Source organism: Leptonychotes weddellii, chromosome X (assembly GCF_054177405.1).
Source record: "Leptonychotes weddellii isolate Sample4059 chromosome X, ASM5417740v2, whole genome shotgun sequence".
In the NCBI taxonomy this organism is placed as follows: domain Eukaryota; kingdom Metazoa; phylum Chordata; class Mammalia; order Carnivora; family Phocidae; genus Leptonychotes; species Leptonychotes weddellii.
Window position 1 is genome coordinate 8,499,422 of NC_138385.1, and position 24,130 is coordinate 8,523,551.

A 24,130-nucleotide genomic window follows, 5' to 3' on the forward strand; every position below is an offset into this window, starting at 1 on the left:
TTTGAGAGAAAGAGAGAACACATGAGTTGGAGGAAGGAGCAGAGGGAGAAGCAGACTCCCTGCTGAGCAGGGAGCCTGACGTGGGGCTTGATCCCAGGACCCTGGGATCATGACCTGAGCCGAAGGCAGACGCTTAACTGACTGAGCCACCCAGGCGCCCTGGATTTTCACCAATTCTTAAATACCATATCATTCCACCACAAAACATACACACTCCGATATGAGGACAACAGCTGAGTCAGGGAGGGTACACTGGGCAGATGGCTAGACTCACTTGCTAGCTAGCTAAGCAATGGGTCCTTTACATAAGCCTCGCAACACATTAAGTCAAATCCTGGCCTCAGCAAAATTATACACATGATAGATAGAAGGAAGGATAGTCATAAAGCTTCTTGAGTGATAAACTACATAATTTTGAGCTACATCATTGACCTAATCTCCCAACTTGGAACAGGGCAAAAGGAATAGAAAGAATAACAAAAGGTTTGGAGAGAAAATAAGTAAAAGCGACCTTGGCAGGGCAGGACGAATTTGCAGCCAGATGTTGAAACAAATAGCACACAGCTGCACATCTATTTGAAAATGATTATGCAAATAAAATGAGGAAAACTACTCTTGATACACCATGAGTGGTACCTCATTGTGCTCAGTGTACTCCTACAGACACACCACAGTTGGCAGCTACCAGAGTCCTTTCCAGAAACGGTACTGACTCTCACTCATTTCCACAGGCTCCAGTCCACTGGGGGACCACAGATCTCTCTGTTCTGGCCACAGCACTCTGGCCTGATTCCGAATAAGGAGCATAGGGGAAATGGTGGTTATCAGAATTGCCCCAGCTGCTGTTCCTGTCACAATACAGTCTGTCTTCACAGGGGACTTCACAGACCTGTCACTCATATAGTCTCCCTTGCAGCTGTGGGGAACTCAGCCTTCTGGGAATTTCCTCTAGTGAGCAAGGTAAGCTTGTAAGGTAATAATATATAGGACACGGAATGAATTACAACCTAGATTTCTGCTGGCTAGGTATCTTCAAGTTCTCTAGCCCTATAGGGTTACCTTTCCCTTACATATTTAATTTAAAAATGCTACAGACTCACTTATAGAGGAAAACAAAGACTCCATCCTACCAGTACTTCAGAGGGCTTACAGATCTCCTAGTTCCTCACGTCTTGCCACATTTTCTTGCTTATGTTGAATTCTCTGTCTTACCTAAATCTCGTTTCTCCACCCTTATTGATCTGGACATGTAACCTAACTAGTTGCAAGATTCAGCAAATTTTTTAAAAAGACATCCAGTTATTGGGGTGCCTGGTTGGCTCAGTCAGTAGAGCATGCAACTCTTAATCTTGGGACTGTAAGTTTGAGCTCCACATTGGGTGGAGAGATGGCTTAAAAATAAAATCCTAAAACAAAACAAAACAAAACAAAAAAACCTCCAGTTACAGACGTCCTGTATTTTATCTGGTAACCGTAAACTTAACGTCTTTTCTCTTGAGTCACGCAAAATACCTCTCTCTCAGAGACAGGTGTGCATAGCATATAGAAGATCCATGGGTAACAGAGGGGAGTTACAGAACAGCAAAGTTTACTTAAAATCTGAATTATGCATTTCTGTTTTTTAAGTGCCATGGCCAGTCTGATTATAGCAAAGCTTGCACTTGATGACTTGGCTCCTCAGCATCCCTGTTTTCCTGCCTTGTTGCTAAACCCTGTCTGTCCCTCTTTCTCCTCTTAATTATCAACACTAGCCCATTCCCAAGGGTCATAAGGTGGCTTGGGGCTGCAGAGGGGAGCCTTGGCTTTCACACATTAAGTAACCATCGAGTTATTTTCCCAGATAAAAACATTATACTCCTAAGAAGGCAGCTGATCAGCTTTAAAAATATCCTTTTTTTCCCCCTCTTCTCCATTATATAATTAAACAACAAAGGGAGGAAAATGCAACACGATGTGTGACAAAGTATAGAATGAACAATGAAACAGAGTGAGCCTTCACAGCAAGACTGATAGGACAGTCTGAGCTTAAGCACTGAAGGATAAGTAGGACCTTCCCGAATCCAGAGTGGATACGTGGCCTCCCAAGCAGCTTTACATTTTTGTATTGAGTTCTCCTCGTGGGAATTGATCGAAGTTGCCAGAGAGTTACTATTCTTTCCACTTCATTTTGTTTACGTTGTATGTGAAGTGAGTATTTAAACATCCTTGATTGACTTGAGGAAAGGAAAAAATTCAAGGGAATTGAAAATCAAAGGCACCATTTAAAGCGTAGCAGTTCTGTTCTTGCATGTTGAAAACAGGGTCTCAAGACAAAGATTTTCTGGCACAGAGCACCTTAGTTCCAGTTCTTTGGGGAGGGAAGTGCTTTCTCTTTGGATGAAGATGTGCTCCCAATTACATATGTGGGTATGACAACCCTGAACAGCCAAAGTTGATTCTAGATGGTTGAATTCAATAATACGGAGTCAAATCCATGGTTCTGCAATGTCTGTGAAAGGCGTGTCTTGAAGGCTACTCTAAAAATTTTAAGAGCAATGTGGATTTCTATAGGTCTTAAGGATTCCAGGATGGGTAACCTGAAAACTTCCCCTAGCAGCCACAGATCAATCCAATTGGACAAGTCTTCCCAAAACAATCTTCCTGCTTCTTGCTCACAAGAGAGGGCTATCAGTTTTTTCTGCTTTGGTATCCTGAATACTTAGAACAAAAGTAAGCCATAACAGAATCACAATCCTATAAAAATACAGGGATCGATACTACATGGAAATTCCTAATAAATGAGCTTCATACAAAAAACCCATTTACCAGCTATGTCTGATCCAAACTCCAAAGGTAATTTGGAATCACATTTGTTATTTTTATTCCATTAGTAACATGTTAGAGATACAAACACCCTCAGTCTTTCCTGTTTATTAGACTTTTAAACTTGTACTTGATACAGTAGTAACCTCAAGATGTGAATTTCACCAACAAATAATTAATATATATTAAACTAGACAAAGCAACCATGCTAAAAGGAAGTCAATAATATGCTAATTTAAAAAGACTTTTTGCTATGCCTGGAGGGGAACCAGAAATTAGATTTTAGCTTCATGGGAGAAGAGAAAAATGCTCAACAGCTAGCCCCTCTACCTCTTCCTTCCAATTTCTCATTCCAGAAAATGAATTCTTGTTGAGGAGGGAGGTTTATTTCACTGGGTGTTCTCTGAGCACTGACTCAGTGCTGGGCTTGTCCTCCCAGTATGGACTCAGAGATGAATGTCAGGCTTCCTTCCTTTAGGAACTCCCAGTCTATTGAGGGACATAGACACGTAAACAGGCAATTGCAATATCATGGTAAAGAAGTGACCGAAGTGTGTATGGAAGGGATAGGCAAAGTACACTTCATCATATATGTAGAAAATCAGAGATGCCTAAAAAAAAAAAAATTAAGATTCTGAATCTATCATGGTGAGGAACCCACTTGCTTTGTCCTTAACGATTGGTATGGGCCACTAAAAATAGTAGGTCAGCCCCTGGCAGAGAATAAAGAGATTTGAAGGGTGTGGTATTTTTTTAAGATATATATATATATATTTTTTTTTTAAGATTTTATTTATTTATTTGAGAGAGAGACCATGAGAGAGAGAAAGCATGAGACGGGGGAGGGTCAGTGGGGAGCCCAATGCGGGACTCAATCCTGGGAGTCTGGAATCACGACCTGAGCCAAAGGCAGACGCTTAACCGACTGAGCCACCCAGGTGCCCTTTTTTTTTTCTTTTTTCTTTAAAAAAAATTTTTTTTTAAATTAATCTCTACACCCAATGTGGGGCTCAAATTCACAACCCCAAGATCAAGAGTCACATGCTCCACCAACCGAGTCAGCCAGGCACCCCTCTTTTTCCTTTATTTCCCTATTATTATACACTGTGGTGTAGGACAGAAGGAAGGTCAGGATGTTGGGCACTACATAGGAGACATGGTATAAATAAAGCACAGAGGAAGGACTTCGGATGCCATGTTCAGGAAACCAAAATGGGTTAGTTGTTGGTGGGTCATGACATGAAAAGATAGGCAGTGGCTAGGTTTTGTAAAGCCTTAGATACTACCTGTGTAGACCAGGCCAAAGCCTAGACTTTATCTTATGAGTCAGGGATCAGCAAACATTTTTTTTTTAATTTAATTTTTATTTTTTATTTTTTTGCAAAAGGCCAGATAGTAAATACAGCTTTGCTGACCATACCTTCTGTCTTGCAGTTACTCAAAAGCAGCAATGAATAATAAGTAAATGAATGGTCATGACTGTGTTCCAATAGAAACTTACTGGCAAAAAAAAAAGAAGGCAATAGGCTAGATTTGACCCAGGGCTCATAATTTACCCACTCTTGATCTGAGTGACAGGGAACCATTGGCAGGTTTTAAGCAGTGACATGCCCTTTACGTATGAGATAGAAATTTCTTTTTTTTTTTTTTAAGATTTTATTTATTTATGTGACAGAGAGAGATAGTGAGAGCAGGAACATAAGCAGGGGGAGAGGGAGAGGGAGAAGCAGGCTTCCAGCCGAGCAGGGAGCCTGATGCGGGGCTCGATCCCAGGACCCTGGGATCATGATCTGAGCCAACGGCAGATGCTTAACGGCTGAGCCACCCAGGCACCCCAGTAGTTTCTATTTTTAATAAGCTTTTCCAGTGAATCTGACATGTATTTAGGTTTGGTAAACAAGATTCTGCAGTTTGGGCTCTACATCAGAACTGCTCCATAGAACTTTCTGCAATAATGGAAATGTTCTATAGCTTCATTATCCAATAGAGAAGCCCCTAGCCCCATGTGGCTATAGAAACAGAGCTAGTGGTACTGAAGAACTGACTTCTAAATTTAATCAAGTTAAATTTAAATAGTTATATATGGTGAGTGGTTGCCCTGTTGAACAGCGTAATTCTAGGCATTGGCCAACATTTGGATTTAGAACCAATTCTACATAGAAGCACAAAGCAAAGAACTATGCTAGGAAACACCTGTGCAAGTGGTATTGGGCATCAGCAATAAATCTGGAAGAGACTGCAAAGCAAGCTCTGAGGACACCTTAAAATTGTTCATTTCCATTCCTTTACTCATTCTGTTTTTATCTTGTCTGTTAGAAACCATGACTTGATTATTTACTTTTATTTTGATTTGAAGTGTGAGGTAGAGATCCAACCTACTTTTTTTTCTAGATACTCACCCAGGGGACACCAAACCATTTATTGAGTAATTGATTTTTACCTACAAATATGGCAATGTATCATTAAAAAAGTTCTCCTGTATGTATTTGCATATACAGCTCAATTCTGTACTTTATGCTATTGAGCTATCTATTCATGAGCCAGGACCATACTCTTTAAATTATTAAAAGCTTATAATATGTTTGAATATTTGTTAAGATTAGTTCTCTTCTGGGTGCCTGGGTGACTCAGTCAGTTAAGTGTCTGCCTTTGGCTCAGGTCATGATCCCAGGGTCCTGGGATCGAGTCCCATATTGGGCTCCCTGCTCAACGGGGAGTCTGCTTCTCCCTCTGCCCCTTCCCCCCTGCTTGTGTGCATGCACTCTCTCACTCTCTCTCTCTCTCACAAAAATAAAATCTTAAAAAAAAAATCAGTTCTCCTCTTCCTTCTTTTTTTTTTTTACATTTTTTAGATGCATTATAGAATCTACTTTTCTAGTTACCTCTTAATTTGAGAAAAGCAATGTGTTTATGCAGTATGTTTTCCTAGTCAAAAACATGGTATATCTTGGGGCGCCTGGGTGGCTCAGTCATTAAACGTCTGCCTTCGGCTCAGGTCATGATCCCGTGGTCCTGGGATCAAGCCCCACATCGGGCTCCCTGCTCAGCAGGAACCCTGCTTCTCCCTCTCCCACTCCCCCTGCTTCTATTCCCTCTCTCGCTGTCTCTCTCTGTCAAATAAATAAAATCTTTAAATAAATAAATAAATAAATAAAACTAAAAAAAAAAACATGGTATATCTTATGAGTCATTCAAGCATTATTCTGTATCTCTCATTAGTATTTTTAAAGATTTATGTCATTCTTTTTTCCTAGCTTATAAAAAATTTCAAACATACCTAAACTCCCATAGATGTCATACATTCTGTCATTTGCATTTTACTATATTTGCTCTATCAAATATCTAGCCATATCTCTCTCTAGCAATCTAAACAAAATTGTAATGCATTTCAGAGTAAGCTGTGGACATTAGTAAATTTTATCCAAAAAAATTCAGTATGCATAGCATTAACTAGACTTCAGTATTTGTTTATAGGATTTTTTAAAATGTGAGGCAAAACTTACATAAAAGGAAATACAGTCATCGTAAGTGTTTGACAAATCCAACATCTGTGTAACCAAAACTACTATCAAGATATAGAACATTACTGTTAAACTGTGAATGATTTAGATTGATTTTCAAAAGTTATACATACCTTGATTTTATGAGCTAAATCCTACATGGTCATTAGGTATTACACTTTTTACATATTATGGGATTTGTTTTGCTAATATTTTTGAGCATTTTGGGGGGGGGTTCTGTTCATGAAGAATATTACTTGATAATTTTCTTTTGTTGTAATGTCTTTGCCTGATTTTGGTATTAGTGTTATTCTGGTCTCATGTCAAGAAGCCATGTTTTCTCCTCATTTTTAGAAGGAGTTTTAGCAAGATTAGTTTTGTTTCTTCCTTAAATGTTTGATAGGTTTTGAAATAATTTAGGTCTCGGATTTTTTTGTGAAAAAGTTCTAATTATGAATTCGTTTACTTCATACATGGAAGGCTATTCAGATTTTCTGTTCCATCAAGTGTCAGTTTTGCTAAGTTGCATTTTGTTTGTCAAATACCTTAGAATTATTTTATGTCTATAAGATCTATGTTTATAATCCCTTTCATTGCTGATGTTAGTAATTTCTTTCCTTTCTTTTCCTTCTTTCCTTTCTTTGAGCAATCTGTGAGTTTTACTTTAGATCTTTTCAAATAACCATAACCAATTTTTTAAAATTTGTTTATTCTTTGGGAGAGAGAGAGAGCATGAGTATGAGCAGGAAGGGCAGAGGGAGAGGGAGAGAGAATCTCAAGCAGACTCCATGCTGAGCACAGAGCCCGACTCGGAGCTTGAGCTCATGACCCTGAAACCAAGAGTCAGATGCTTAACCAACTGTGCCATCCAGGCGCCCCTTAAAAAAAGCTTTGTTGAGATATAATCCACATACCATACTTATCACCTATTTAAAATGTACAATTAATGTGTTTAGGATATTTGCAGGAGTGTGTAATAATAAACACGATCCAATTTTAGAATATGTTCTTTCTTGAAAGAAATCCATAGCCATTAGCCATCTTTGTTAATTTTCTCTATTAGTTACCTGTTTTCAATATCATTTATATATGCTGTTATCTTTATTATTTCCTCCCATCTATTCACTTTGGCTTTACATTGCTCTTCTTTTTCTAGCTTTTTAAGATGGAATTTTTACATCATTGAATTTAGGCCATTATTTTCTACTATAAGCATTATAATTATATATTTTCTTCTAATGCTACATTATCTGCATCCTACATATTTTGATGTGTTGGGTCTTTATTATCATTTAGTTCAAAATATTTTCTAACTTTGTTTATGATTTTTTCTATGATCCATGGATTATTTAGAAGTGTGCTTTTAGATTTCTTACTTTTATTTCTAATTTAATTAGGTTATAGTCAGAGAACTTACTCTAGATGATGTTGATCTTTTTAAATGTATTGAGACTTTTTTAATGGCCAACACTCTTAGGGACTGTGCCATGTGTACTTGAAAGCAGGATATATTCTGCAAATGTTGGCTATACTGTTGTACAAATGTCACCTAAGTCACAAAAGGTGATAATATTGTTCGGCTCTTTTATGAGTTCTGAGGGCCAGTGGAGCATACACTTGTGGTCCCACAGGACTGTATATATTTGCATTCTTTGAAAGCTGCTGCCTGATGGTCTAGCTTCCAATCAGCCTGAATGTGGGTACTGACTGAAATCCTCTCTTTTGGGACACTGACTGATCTTGACACACCCCCAAATACTGGGAGCTATTAGAAATAGGCTGCTTGAACAATCACAAGGGTTTGAGAGATCACCAAGGACTAGGATAGGGTTGAACTATAAAGTTCATCTCTTATACAAGGCCAACCCTTCAAGACACAGAGGTGGCTCTTTCATCTAATGCATATAAACCAATACAGAGACTCAAGCAAAGCGAAAAAACAGAGGAATATATTCCAAATGAAAGAACAAGATAAAACCTCAGGAAAAAAAAAAAACAAAAAACCTTAATGAAATGAAGATAAGTAATTTACCTCATAAAGAGTTTAGGGGCAGCTGGGTGGCTCAGTCGGTTAAGCATCTGCCTTTAGCTCGGGTCGTGATCCCAGAGTCCTGCGATTGAGCCACGTGTTGGGCTCCCTGCTCAGGGGGGAGTCTGCTTCTCCCTCTCCCTCTGCTGCTTCCCCTGCTTGTGCTCTCTCTCTCTCTCTGTGTGTCAAATGAATAAATAAATAAATCTTTAAACAAAAAAAAGAGTTCGAAGTAATAGTCATAAAGATGCTCACCAAATTTGGGAGAAGAATGGATGAACACAATGAAAGCTTGAACAGAGAGAAAATACAAGAACATTCCAAACAGAAGTCACAGAACAAAGAATACAATAATTGAACTGAAAAATACACTAGAGGGGCTTGCCAGTAGACTAGAGGAAGCACAAGAAAGGATCAGTGAACTCAAAGACAAAGCTGAAGAATTCCTTCAAACAGAACAGCAAAAAGAAAAAAGAATTTTATAAAGTGAAAATAGCTTAAGAAATTTATGGGACAACATCAAGCAAAGTAACATTCCCATTATAGGAGTTCCAGAAGGAGAAGAGAGAAAGGGGCAGAACTTATTTGAAGAAATAATGGCTAGGGACGCCTGGGTGGCTCAGTCGGCCAAGCATCTGCCTTTGGCTCAGGTCATGATCCCAGGTTCCTGGGATCAAGCCCACATCGGGCTCCCTCTGCCTGCCATTGCCCCTGCTTGTGTGCACGCTCTCTCTCTGTCTTTCTCTCTCTCTTTGTCAAATAAATAAAATCTTAAAAAAAAAAAGGGATAGAATGGCTAAAAACACGTATTTGCATGGGATTTTCAAAAGTAGTCACTTGTCTTTATTTTGTATTTATTTTTTGGAGAGAGAGAGTACACACGCACAAGCAGGGAGAGGGGCAGAGGGGAGGGAGAGGGAAAGGGAGAGAATCTCAAGCAGAGTGCCTGCTGAGCAGGAGCCCATCGTGGCTCCATCTCATGACCCTGAAATCATGACCTGAGCCAAAACCAACAGTTAGACACTTAACCAACTGAGCCACCCAGGCATCCCTTGTGTTTCTTTTAATTTATTTCATATGATGGTGGTTTTCTAATAATTAACCTCTATTGTGTATGTTTGTGCTTTCTTTATCATAAGTCAGTTAATGATTTATTGTTTTACTGACGTTTCTAAAATAGCATGTCTTGTATTTAATTATTGCTTCAATTGTTTTTCCATTTTCTGTTAATTTAATATAGCACATTATATTTCTTATATTATCCTTTCTTTTCTCTTTATTTTATATCTTTTGTAATTGTCCCACAGTTCATGAATATTCTGATTTTCAGTCTGTTTGCTCTGTGCATTTAAGTTTTGGAAGCTTCTAATGATATTTCTTTGAGCTCACTAATTCTTTTCTTGGCCAAGTTGTCTTTAATGAGCCCATCAAAGGCATTCTTTGTTTCTCCTATCATGTTTTTTTTTTAATTTCTAGCATTTCCTTTTGATTGTTTCTTAGAATTTTCATCTCTTAGCTTACATTACCCATCTGTTCTTTTTTTTTTTTTTTAAGATTTTATGTATTTGAGAGAGCGAGCGAGCATATGTGCGTGAGCAGGAGCGGTTGGAGGGTAGAGGGGGAGGGAGGGGACCAAGCAGACTCTCATTGAGCTCGGACCCCCATACAGGGCTTGATCTCATGGATCTCAGCCCAAAGTAGGGCTCGGATCTCATGACCCTGAGATCATGATCTGAGCTGAAATCAAGAGTTGGCTGCTTAACCGACTGAGCCACCCAGGGGCACCCCTATATTGTTCTTGCATGTTTTCCACTTTGTCCATTAGAGCCCTTAGCATATAAATCACAGTTTTTAAAATTCCTGGTCTGGGGGTGGGGCACTGTCTGAAGTAAATAAATCTTTAAAAAAAATTCCTGGTATTATAATTCCAACGTCTCTGCCATATCTGAGTCTGGTTCTCATGCTTGCTCTGTCTCTTCAAACCATGTCTTTTGTGTTTTAATATGCCTTGTAATTTTTTTTGAAAGGCAAACACATTGTACTGGGTAAAAGGAACTGAGGTAAATAAAGATTTAGAATGAGAATTTATGTTTATCTAACTAGGAGTTAGGCTGTGTTTCCTATTTGCTGTAGCGGCACTTGTCAGAGGCTAAAATTTCCTCTGCTGTTCTCGTTTTTTTTTTTTTTTTTTTTTGTCTCCCCTGTTGTCTTTGGTTTCCCTAGAGACTTCTTAAATAAAATCTGAGACATGTAATTCCTTTAGTTGTATTCCTTTGCTATTATACAGGAGTTCTATTGATGTGGTGATAAGGAATGGGACAGGTGAAGCATTCTATAGTTCTATGATTAAGTATCAGTCTTTTAGTAAGCCTATGCCCCTGGGCTATGGTTTTCACTAGTACTTCTCAATCGGCCACCCCCTCTTCCCAAGACAGGAAGACTACTTGGGGCTAGAGTCAGGCATTACCCTTTCCTGTATAAAGGCTAGAGCATGCTGCTGCTGTTGGGTATTTCCTTTTCCCCAGATCAGTTAGGCTCTTGTAAAATCCCAATAGGTTAGGCTCTGGTAAAATTGTTTTTCTTGAGGGGAGGCCTTGTTAAGAACAAAATGCTCTGGGCATCTTTCAAAATAGCTACTTTTCTCCTCCTCTTTCCTGAAGCACGGGGAATTTTTCTCCCCTCTTCACCCTGAGAACCCGGTAGGGTTCCTGGAGGTAAAACTCACAGAAGTGTAGCCTTCCCCTGTCAGACTTTTCCACACTGAGCCTCCAGCAATTCATCAATTATAGTTTAAGTTTCCCTGGACTGGCTCCAGCAGCAGGCTTCTCCTCCTGACCTTATACTCTGGTAACCTTTGATTCTCTGAATCTGCCTCCCTGTCTTTCTAATTTTGGGTGTGTGGTTTGCCCTGTGACATTATATCTATGATGGATCTAAGGAGAGTTGGTTTTCTGTTTGTTCCGCTTCATTCTTCTTGTGAGGATAGGAGAAATGATTTCCAAGCTCTATACGTGCCAGACCAGAAGCTGGAGGACCACCTCATTCTTTGTTTTTATTAATATTTAGTTTTCCTCTGGCACTTCTTCAGCTATATTTCCATATGTTCTTTTATGTAGCATTTGTATTATAACTGCACTCTAAGTATTTTGTAAGTCCAGTGTTGTTTACTAATTTAACCCAATGCTTAAATTAAAAAAAAAAAAATCCAGTAACTGGGAGAACCTAGCTACACTATTTTTTCCAGCTTTATTGAGATATAATTGTCATATAACATTGTGTAAATTTAAGGTATTCAGTGTGGTGATTTGATATACATATTTATTGTGAAATGTTTACCACAATAAGATTACTTAACACATTCTTTACCTCACATAATTACCATGCTGTTGTTTTGGTGAGAACATTAAAGGTCTACTCTCATAACAACTTTCAAGTATACAATACAGTGTTATTAACTATAGTCACCATAGGATCCCAGAACTCACTCCTCTTATCACTGAAAGCTTGTATTCTTTGACCAACATCTCCTCATTTCCCTTACTCCTAACCCCTGACAACCACCATTCTATTCTCTTTCTATGAGTGTGATGTTTTTAGATTCCACACATAAGTGAGATCATACAGTATAGCATACTATAGTATTCAAAACAATGATACTAGCTTAAAAACAGACACACAGACCGATGGAACAGAATTGATAGCTCAGAAATAAATCCACACATATATGATCAACTAATAGTTGACAAGAGAGACAAGAATGCTCAATGTGGAAAGGATAGTCTCTTCAATAAATGATGTTGGGAAAACTGGATATTCACAAACAAAAGAATGAAATCAGAGCCCTATCTTACACTACTCACAAAAATGGACTCAAAATAGATTAAGGACTTAAGTGTAAGTCCTTAACTGTAAAATTCCTAGAAGAAAACATAGGGAAAAAGCTCCTTGACATCAGTGTTGGCAATGATTTCTTTTGGATATAACACCAAAAGCACAAGTAACAAAAGCTAAAACCAGCAAGTGGAACTACATCAAACCAAAGGCTTTTGCACAACAAAAGAAACAACAAAATGAAAAGACAAACTATGGAATGGGAGAAAGTATTTGCAAACCATATATCTGTAAAGGTTAATATCCAAAACATATAAGGAACTCATACAACCACCTTCCTCTAATATCCCCACCTCCCTCTACTCCGGACCGTCACCTTTGGTAACCACAAATGTGATCTTTTTTCCTGTAAGTTTTTTTTTTTTTTTTTAGCTTCCACATAAAAGTGAGATCATGCTGTAAATTTCTTTCTGTGTCAGACTTATTTCATTTAGCATAATACCCTCAAAATCCATTCATGTTGTTGCAAATAAATAATTTCCTTTTTTATGGCTGAATAATATTCCATTGTAGATATACATACATCTCACATTTTCTTTACCCATTCTTTTGTCGATGGACACAGAGGTCATTTCCATGGCTTGGCTATTATAAATAATGCTGCAATAAACAAATATCTCTTTGACATCGTGCCTTCATTTCCTTTAGATACATACGCAGAAGTGGTGTTTCTGGGTGTTATGGTAGTTCTATTTTTAATTTTTTGAGGAACCTCCATGCTGTTTTCCACAGTAGCTATACCAATTTACATTCCTACCAATAGTGCACAGGGTTCTCCTTTCTTCATATCCTCACCAACACTTGATATCTCTTCTTTTTGATGATAGACATTCTAATAGGTATGAGTTAATATCTCATTGTGGTTTTGATTTGCATTTCCCTAGTGATTAGTGGCGATGAACACCTTTTCATGTATCTATTGGTCATTTGAATAACTTTGGAAAAATTTCTATTTAGGTCCTTTGCCCATTTTTAATTGCATTATTATTTCTTTTTTTGCTATTAAGTTGTAAGAGTTCTTTATATTTTGGATATTAACTCCTGATGAGATATATAATTCACAAATATTTTCTCCCATTCTATAGGTTGTCTTTTCATTTTTGTTTCTTTTGCCATGCAGAAGCTTCATAGTTTAATGTAGTTCTACTTGTTTATTTTTATTTTGTTACTTGTGAATATTATACTGATCTTTTTTGTGCCTTTTAATGTGCTTAAATCTGTTACCTTTTTTTTTTTTAAGTAGGCGTCAGGCCAGGGGCGCCTGGGTGGCTCAGTCAGTTAAGCATCTGACCCTTGGTTTCAGCTCAGGTCATGCTTTCAGAGTCATGGGAACAAGTCTCACATCAGGCTCCACGCTCAGCACAGAGTCTGCTTGTCCCTATGCCCCTCCCCACCTTACTCTTTCTTTCTCTCTCACTCTCTCAAATAAATAAATAAAATCTTTAAAAAAAAGAAAAAAAGGTAGGCTCTAGGCCTAACGTGGGGCTTGAATTCACAACCCTGAGATCAAGAGTTGCATGCTTTACCAATGGAACCAGCCAGGCACCACTCTGCTACTTTATTAAGATATAAGAAATTTCTTTGATTTTGACCATAGAAAGTAAGTACATTGGATGCTTATAGGATGTCCAGTCTTTCTCTACTTCTTTTCTTAACTTTTGTAATCATATGTTTTTGATACTTTCAAGGGTTTATAAAATAGGCACTTTTCTAACCATTGCCACTTGTCATCTATAGTCAGTGATCACTGTTCCTCCTACTGTCATAGTTTGTGTATTCATCACTTGTTTTATCTGGGGTTACCTTAAAGTAGTTTCTTCAAGGAGGATTCATGGGATTTATATTCTCTGGGTTATTTTGTGTTCAAAGGTATATTTTCAGGGCGCCTGGGTGGCTCAGTCAGTTAAGTATCTGCCTTCCGCTCAGGTCATGATCCCAGGGTCCTGGGATTGATCCCTGTGTTGGGCTCCCTGCTCAGTGGGGAGCCTGCTTCTCCCTCTCCAGCTCCCCTCTGCTTGTGTTTCCTCTCTCTCTGTCTCTTTCTGTCAAATATATAAATAAATTCTTTTTTAAAAAGTATATTTTCTGTTGCTTTATTCTTGAAATGTAAATTGTCTATTTATAAAACACTGTACCTAGTTTTCTTTCTGCAGGATTATTCTATATCTAGTAAGTTTGACTATCTTTGTGAAAATAACAAACAAAAAACCTGAGGGCAGTGTGATTTATTTTCCCCTTAAGAGTAAGTTGAATTTTTATCTCTTGCCCAAAGAATGATTAAAATCCATTAAATTATTAAGGATATTGTAAGATGTTAACTGTTCTGTTTCATTTTTTTATAGACCTAGTATGCCCCTTTAGTTTAGAGATTCAAGTCTTGTTTTATTTCTAGAAAGTTGTCCTGACAATTTTTTTATTTTATTTTTACAGTTTTATTTTAAAATAATACAAATTTTGCATATCATGGTGGTTTTAACATATGTCCTTGATTCTCTGACTCTCCTCCTTTCAAAAGGTAAGGCTTACCTAATTCTAGTTCCCTTGACTTTGGGCTAGATTTAGTCCCTCACTTTGAGTGAACAGAATGTGGCAGAAGTGATAGTGTATGGCTTCCAAGACTAGGGTCATAAAAGGAATTGTTCCTTCTGACTTGATTTTTTGGGTCACTCACTCTGGGGAAGGCAATCAGCATGTTGTGAGGGCAAACAACCCACAGATAGTATCACATGGGGAGTCACTGAGACCTCCCAACAACAACTAGCATTAATTTTCCATCCATGCAAGTGAGTTACTTGGGCAGTGGGTATTCTAGGACATTTCCAGTCTCAGATGGCTTGAGTGTCAAATGCCATCTTAACTGAATTCCTTAGAACTCAGATGCCCCTGAATTCAGCATATAGAAACTAAGGAAAAAAAATGTTCATTGCTGTTATAGCTACTATGATTTGAGAAAATTTGTTACACAGCAAGAGAAAAGTGAAACATATATGTTAGATCTCTTCAGTCATATATATATTTCTACCATTCTTTTATTTCCATTCTTGTTTACAAGCTTTTCTTAACTTTGTTCTATATATCTCTTGCCTTATTTTCAGTAATGTCTATTATCCTTTGTGCTGCTTCTAATTTCAGGTTTTACTTTTTTTTTTAAGATTTTATTTATTTATTTGCCAGAGAGAGAGAGTGAGCACAAGCAGGGGGAGGGGCAGAGGGAGAGGGAGAGGTAAGCTCCCCACTGAGTAGGGAGCCTGATGCGGGACTCTATCCTAGGATGCTGGAATCATGACCTGAGCCGAAGGCAGATGCTTAACCGACTGAGCCACCTAGGCACCCCTACATTTTACTTTTTTTTAAATATAATTGACATATAACATTGTAATAGTTTTATGTATACAATATAATGATTTGATATATGTATATATTACAAAATGATTACCACAGTAAGTTTAGCTGACATGCATTACCACATGTAGTTAGAATTTTTTTCTTGTGATGAGAACTTTTAAGATCTACTGTCTTAGGAACTTTCAAATATACAATACAGTAATTTTTTAAAAATTTATTTATTTAAGTAATCTCTATACCCAACATGGGGCTCGAACTCACAACCCCAAGATCAAGAGTTACATGCTTTTCTGACTGAGCTAGCCAAGTGCCCCATACAATACAGTATTGTTAACTGTAGTCACCATGGTATACATTACATTCCCAGGACTTATTTATTAATATTTACTATTTTTCTTTTATTTCTCTCCTGAATTCTTCACTTCATTTTTCATTTTGTTTGTTATTGTTGTTAGTGTTGTTGTTGCCTCACCATATTTCTTTGAGTTATTGTATTTCATCTTTAAGTTTTTTTTATAAAGATCATTGCACTGATATTTATTTTTTAAATTTTTTAAAAGATTTATTTATTTATTTTAGATATAGAGTGCGTGAATGGGGGAGGGGCAGAGGGAGAGGGAGAGAGAGAATCCCAAGCAGACTCCCCACCAAGCACGGAGCCCAACACGGGGCTTGATCCCACGACCCTGAGATCATGACCTGAGCCAAAATCAAGAGTCAGACACTTAACTTACTGAGCCACCCAGGCACCCCTGCACTAGTATTTAAAAAAAATTCTTGTGGGGGTACCTGGCTGGCTCAATAGGTAGAGCATGCAACTCTTGATCTCAGTGTCATGAGTTCAAGCCCACTCTGGACATGGAGCCTACTTGAAAAAGAAAAAGAAATTCTTGGGAGTATGCTTGTTCACAGTTTTTATCAGCTTCATGGCAACATTTTATTTTTGTTGTTGAGTGTTCTTTGCCTAATATTTGCCCTTTAAAAATCTTTGGTTCCTCCCTTTACATTGTATATTTGTCTAGGTACAATTTGGACAGATTATATACAGGAAATTCATATAGAAGGGGTAGGGTTCTTTTCATATTAGCAAGGTTTCTCCTTCTCACAGTTTGTGAGCTCCTGGTTTTTATTTCTCCTCACGATTTGCACCGAAGGGCAGTGGGCAAGGCAGTCTCCCCTCGGTCCATTATTTTACTGACTCACGGCTTTTTATTAATATGACCGCCTGTTTCATTTCTCATTTACCCCCATTTCTACTTCCCAGAACCAAAAACAGTTTAGAGAAATTATCCTTTGGCAGCTTTTGATTCCATTCCAGTTTTGCAAACCGGAGTGTGGATAGATTTTATACCTCTGGGTATACCACATTCAAAGGAGAAGTGTGCTCTGCATATTTTTCTTTTGGGATCTGCATTCATGGGCTTACTCTGTCTGCATCCTTCCTGCATACTGTTTGACCTTCACTACTTTTTGGCAGTTATTCCTTCTGTTTTGTATTTTGAGATTTCAAAAATGTCTTCATTTTTTTTTCTGAACATGTGCTTTGTATTGCTATTTCTCTTTCATATCTTGGCTTTTGGGTGATTTTTGAAATAAGTGGGGAACACTCAGATTTTATCTGCTGTGTTAAATCTGCAAGTCTCTCAGTTGGGGTTATATTGGAGCCTGTCTTAGACATATATTGTTCTTTTACTGACTATAATTTTGATGTTCTAAGAATTCCTATAAAACATAATTAAATAAACAAGTTGCTATGTTGACAGTAGCTAGGCTACATATTTTGTGGGGCCTAATGTGAAATAAAACTGTAGGGCCCCTTACTCAAACAGCAAAAAAAAGCGTTTCTTTTGCTATCTCTTTCAACCTGTCCTGGTGCTTTTTATTGGCATTTAATAGTGTATTGCCTTGGGCATTATGATTCTAAAGAGGTGGGACAGACTCTCATAGGTGCTTTGTGACTTGATGCACAGGCTGTTACTGAAAAACCCATTAGGCTGCTCATCGCTAGAAAAGCCAATACTCAAAAGATTCAAGAGATGAGTTTTTTGTTTTTGTTTTTGTTTGTTTGTTTATTTGTTTTTTAGAGAGAGAGAAAGAGAGCACACTCATGAGTGGGCAGGGGAATGGGCAGGCAGGGGGGTGGGGAGGGGCAGAGGGAGAGGGAGAGAGACTCTCAAGCAGGCTCTACACCCAGCACAGAGCTGGATGCAGGGCTCGATCTCACCACCCTGAGATCATGACCTGAGCCGAAATCAGGAGCCAGACACTTAACCAACTGAACCACCCAGTGCCCCTTCAAGAGATGAGTTTTGATTGGAAGGGAATATGAGCTTTATTCAGGAGGCTGGCCAGCTGGGGAGAAGGCAGACTCTTGTCCAAAAACCAACTCTGAGGTTTCTGCCTGGCCCAAAGATTTTTAAAGGAACTTTAGGGCAATTGCGATCCTGGATGGCTCAGTCAGTTGAATGCCTGACTCTTGGATTCAGCTCAGGTCATGATCTCATGGGTCGTGGAATCAGGGCCTCACTTGGGGCTCCATGCTCAGGGCGGAGTCTGCTTGAAATTCTCTCTCTTCCTCTTCCACCCCTCCCCTCGCTTGTGCATGTGCTCACGCGCTCTCTCTGTGTCAAATAAATAAATAAAAAGAAACTTCATGGCAGTTAATCAGTAAAAGGGGAGCAGGGTGGTCTGTAACACTTCTGATTGCATGCCGACGCCATGGCACCAGCTACAGACATTATCATGGTGCTCAGAGGTTGTGTATTGGTGGGGGGTTGGGGGTGGTTGTGTAAGAGGGTTTGTTTCCCAGTGTTTCTAGGAAACAATGTATGATCTATAGATATACAAAAAGAGGTTTAGTTAATTAGTCACAGGGGCTAAAGGTGCTTGCTAAAACTTAAGACTACTAAGTTGGCCTGACGTGCAGAGGTGGAGGCTTCAAGGCATGCGCACCCAAAGCTGTCTCCTGCCTAGGCTCTGGCCCAGGGCAAAGGGCGACGGTAGATGCTATGTGTCGGGGGAGACAACGATGGAGAACCTTTCCTTGTGGGGTGGGTGTGATAGAACCAAACACGAACTGGGACTTCAGCCTGAGGAAGATCCTCCACCGTCCCATCAGACTGTCTTTACAAAACACAAATTCAGAGATCAAGGAAGAGTTCAGAATGTTGACTACAGAGCATTAAACCCCATCTGTGAGGTGCTTTCTGAGTATGGGGCCAGGTGTGACCGTACTGGTTGCACACCCTTTCAAGGTGAACACAGGGCAGGCTTCAAGGGCAAAGTTATAGAGATGGAGAAGAAACGAACGGGAGCCAGGTGTTTGGGCTGGGGGGAGGGTATAATCATTAAAGGATGTATCAGTCAGGGCTCTCCAGAGAAATACAACCGAAAGGATATGTGCATATGTGCGTGTCTGTGTGTATACATCTATATGTATGTATGTGTATATGTGTGTGCGTATATATATAGATAAGGTAATGTTTGTTATGAGGAATTGACTTGTGATGATGGAGGCTGAGAAGTTTCACAGTCTTCCATCTGCAAACTGGTGACTCAGGAAGGCTGGTGGTTTAATTCAGATCTGAGTCTGAAGGCCTGAGAACCAAGTGAGCTGATAGTGTAAATCCCAGTCCGAGGGCGGAAGACTGATGTCCCAGCTGAAGCAGGCAGACAGGAAGGAAAGGAATTCTACCTTCTTCCGCTTTTTGTTATATTCAGGCTCTCAGTGGATTGGTTAATGCCGACCCACAGTGGGGAGGGCTATGCTCTCATTCGATGGATTCAGATGTTAATACCTTCTGGAAATATGCTCACAGACCCAGAAATAATGGCTAACCAGACATCTAGGCATCCCATGATCCAGTCAAGTTGACATGTAACAATAACCATCACTAGGGGGTAACATGAAGAAGCTTCTTTGTGGTGATGGGACAATTCTGAATCTTGATTTTGATGATTACTTGAATCTACACAGGTGATGATAATATTTCATCAAACTACACACACACACACACACACAAAGTGCAGCTGAACAATGGTGAAATCTGAATAAAGTAAGTACCTGAGTTAATAGTAGTGTGCCAACATTAATTTCCTGGTTTTGACAATGCATTATGTTTATGTAAGATATTATCTATGGGGGAAGTTGGATGAAGGGCACATAGGAACTCTGTACTGTTTTCAAAACTTCTTGTGAGTCTTAAACTATTTTGAAATTTAAAAGTTACAATAAAAATAAAAGAGGAAGGGGGCGCCTGGGTGGCTCAGTAGGTTAAGTGTCTGCCTTTGGCTCAGGTCATGATCCCAGAGTCCTGGAATCTAGTCCGGCATCAAATCTGCTTCTCCCTCTCCCTCTGCTTCTCCCCTTCCCCCTGCTCATGCTCTCTCGCTTTGTTCACTCTCTCAAATAAATAAATAAAATCTTAGAAAAAAAGGCAGCTATCGAATCTACTATGACATGGTTAAGACACATGTCTTACCAAAGCCCAAATTTTTCTTAAGGTGAATTCAGTAATCACATCAAACATGGACAGTATGCACTCTGAGCTTTGGGAAACCCAATGCTGTTTCCCTAATTTACAAAAATATATTTGTATTCCAGTTTGTTTCCCCTCCACTCAGGTCCTTTCTCTAACTTTCTGGACTCTCACCAAGGTAAAGATCATGCCATGTGTTTTCCATTCATATGTTTGTGATAAAACATAGGAGTCTGATATCTACGATCACAGTTTAGCAAGACCCATTAAATGTTATTGTAGGTGGCAGTATTTAGGAGGAAGTTATCAAAAACTTAAACAATAGCTGCATGTATTCCTCTCTCTTCTTCTTCCACAAAGGAAAATAGCTTTCCATTTACTATCTAGAATAGTAGTGGATAGGGTATAGATAATAAATTCCTTTAGGCAAATATTAGCAAGGGATTTCACACCAAACTCTTCTGTATGTTCAGCTTATATTCATATTCTAGGAGTTAGCACTACAGTGAATAGTAATAGGGATTATCATTTATTGCTTGCTTATTTTGTGCTAAGCCTTGAGCTCAGTGCTGCAGGTACTAAAAAGAATAAGGAACGGTTTTTACCCAAGAAGCTCCTATTCTAATGCAGAACACAAAAAGACGAAATAGTCACAGCCAATGTGAAATTATGTTGATCTTAGAACTCCATTAGCGGTTCTTTTTTCTGTGTTTCTTTGTTCTCATCTGTAAAATGGGGGCACAAATAATACCTATTTCACAGGTTTATTAAGAGGATTTTAAAAAATGTATAGGTTCTGGAACGTAGTAAGTGTTCAACAAATGATGGTTATTAATACTCTTATGTCAAGAAGTGCTCGGTCATCTCCCAAAGCCTCACTTCAGGACTTGGGTTCCAGCCAATCTCATAGACCCTCTCTTTGCTATGAAGAACACGTTTTATCATTGGGCAAATCTGGAAAACAAATCCCTGGTCCAAATTTCCTGATTCTAAGCACAACTTCTCTTAATGTTCAGAGGCAGAGACCTTTGAAAAGAAGAGATGAAAGGAGCCCTGAAGGAGACAGTAGAGCATAGTGATTGAAAGCACAAGCATAGGAATCAGCTTCATGCCCTGTGATCCTGGACAAGTAGCAGTCTTTCTGAATCTGTTTTCTCATCTGTAAAATGAAGACTTCAATACTGTGATTTATATCTGAATGACCAAATATATGTTTCTTATAAATATTTGGTCTTCATTCACGGTTTCTGGCTCCCAGCTCCTAAAACCCTTGGAATTTCCTAAGTGATGAGAACTTTAAAGGTGTCTTGTTATGTTAATGAGGTGACTTTTAGAAAGCCCCTGGGTAACCTAAAGATGGGGGCTGGTTGCCAGGGGAACCAACCAAGTGATTAGAGGGTTGGAACTTTCAGTGCCACCCCCTGACCTCAGGGGAGGGGAGAGGAGCTGGAGGTTGAATCAGCCAATGGCCAATAATTCAATCAATCATGCCTCTGTTTTGAAGCCTCCATAAAAACCCAAAGGAGGGGTTTGGGAGGGCTTCCGGTTAGTGAACACGTGGAGATTTGGGGAGAATGGCGGCCCGGAGAGGGCAGGGAAGCTGCGTGCCATTTCTCCAGACCTCGTCCTGCCTAACTCTTCCATTTGGCTTTTCCTGAGTTACATCCTCTTATAATCAACCACTGATCTGGTAAGGAAAATGTTTCTCTAAGTTCTGTGAGCTGCTCTAGCAAATTAATTGAACCTGAGGAAGGGTTTGTGGGAACCTGATTTATAGCCACTTAGTCCCAAGCACCTGGGCTTGTGATTGGCGTCTGAAGTGGGGGTGGGCAGTTTTGTAGAACTGAGCCCTTAACCTTTGAGAGTTTGACGCTCTCTCCCCATGGATAGTGTCTGAGAATTGCATGGTGTTGTGTTTGGGGAACTTCCCCCATCACGTTGGAATTGGGTCCAGGCACCCTAAAAGAGTTGTATCAGTAGAATGACCATAATGGCATTTACCTCATAAGGCTGTTGTGGAGCTTACATGACAGTGTCCAGGAGGAAGACTTTCTTCTCCCCTTCAAGGTCCTTCCAGCCAGACTTAGAATCAAATTGACATGAGACAGATTAACAGGAGAAAATCAAATTTAATAGGCATCGGTACAGGGAATCCACGGAGATTCCAAAGACAATGAGGCCACATGCTTATTTGAACTATATGAACTAAGGAGAGGGGTAGAGGCCTGAGGACACAAAGGGGAGAAAGCTCTTTAGCAAGAAGGTAAAAGGAGATGTTCGGAAGAACAAAGTTGCCTTATTATGCAGATGAATTCCTTAGGTAAAGGGGAGTCTCAATAGCTCTCTTCCTGTTACCAGCTCTCCTTTCCATTGTAAATTAGGCAATTGTAGGGGAGGCTGAGAACTTTTCCTGCATCTGCCGGGTTTTAATTACTTTTAACTCAAAATAATCTTTATGCCCTAGTGGGCTAACTTGGGGCAACCTGCCTTGGGCCCCTACAACACTATGTTCCTAAAGTGCTTGCCCATTTCTGACATATAGTAGCTCTCAATTCCATGTCTTCCTTACCAGCCCTCAAAGCAGAGGAATTTAGAATTGGTCCCAGTTCAGTCTCTCCCGTAGCCAGAAATACTCTCCTGAATCAAAGGTAAAACATATTATTCCTATGCTGTTTTTTTTTTTTTTAAAGATTTTATTTATTTATTTGTCAGAGAGAGAGAGCACAAGCAGGGGGGAGTGGCAGGCAGAGGGAGAAGCAGACTCCCTGCTGAGCAGGGAGCCCGATGCAAGACTCCATTCCAGGACCCTGGGACCACGACCTGAGCCGAAGGTAGATGCTTAACCCATTGAGCCACCCAGGTGTCCCTGTTTTTTTTTTTTTAACCTCCTTTGTACTAAAATCACATTCATTAGTCAGATTTATGAAATGCCATAGCACCTAACAGAGTACCTATTGCTCAGTAGGGTTGCTTTTTAAATATCTAACTGCTAATGGATTACCAAGGATGAGTACATTTATAACCTAAACTGAAGGTTAACGTGGAGTGTGTTAGAACTGAGAAATTTGTAAAGGAATCTTGCTTAAATGCTATGTCACCAGTAAAGTAAGGCCAGTTTCCTAGATCATTCCTCCCACATTTCCACTAATAAGGATTAGCCTGCTTTCTGTTTATTGGCAATGCCTCCAAGACTGCCTTTCCTGTCTATGTTAAGCATGGTTACCTGCAAAAAAATGTGTTCCCTGGTTGGGGGATCAAGGATGAGAGAGAATAGTTTATCCTGGTCGAATGCAGCTCTAGGAGTTTATGAGGGGAAGATGAGATACATAGATACAGAGAAAAAGGGAGTTGCATGTTTCTACTCAGCAGGCTGATAATGTTAGGGCACAACCGCACAAGTTGTCTTGATGGAGATTTAGCAACTAAACCCAATGGGATTCTGTCCTCAAGGATCAATATCTACCACTGCATTATCCAGGTATGTGCAGTTGACTTAGACACATAAGTTGGAGCTCTGGATCTGCCATGTCATTTCAGCACTCTGAACCTTGACTGACTAATTTTACAAAGTTTCTGAGAAACTTTGGGTAAAGCACTTAGGCATTAACTTGGAGAGCACATAATTTCGAAGTGCAGTCTACCTATTAACATAGCTCATCCAACTTTGTGAAAGGGTGGGGTAGAATCACCTGAGAATTGAATCTCTCTTCAGATTTCAGTCATAACTAGCTTTGAAGCCTCTCCCTCCACTCACTGTATAGGCAGGCCTGAGAGGGGACAGTGCTCACTGCACAGATTTTCTACGAAGAGGAGAGTCTACCTGTACAAATCATACCCATGTTGTGGTAGAGACAGGCAACAATGCAGGTCTCTGACCCCATTCCCAATCTGGTCCCCCAAAACTCACAAATCCTGAAAGGGAATCTTCTAGAGTTCAATGTGCCAGTCAAGGGACAGGGTCTGGCCCAATTTAATTATCTTCTTTGCTTAGCATTTGGTATTGCATACACAGTTGAAAACACAAGAGATGGTGTAAAACGGAGTATCTGTTAAAGGACAGTCCTGCTCATTAAGGCAAAATCTAA

The 24,130-nt window shown here is 39.4% G+C and overlaps 1 long non-coding RNA gene across 2 annotated transcripts in view; it reads left to right on the forward strand.

Moving 5' to 3' along the window:
- The first annotated feature begins 878 nt into the window (after positions 1 to 878).
- The window catches only part of LOC145717941 (uncharacterized), a 156,751-nt gene continuing 133,499 nt past the window's right edge, over positions 879 to 24,130 (forward strand). Inside the window, exon 1 of one of the 2 annotated variants that reach the window (XR_014141470.1) lies at positions 879 to 960. This is a non-coding gene — a long non-coding RNA (uncharacterized LOC145717941). The remainder of the gene's footprint in view (positions 961 to 24,130) is intronic. The other variant, XR_014141471.1, reaches the window with a different exon arrangement.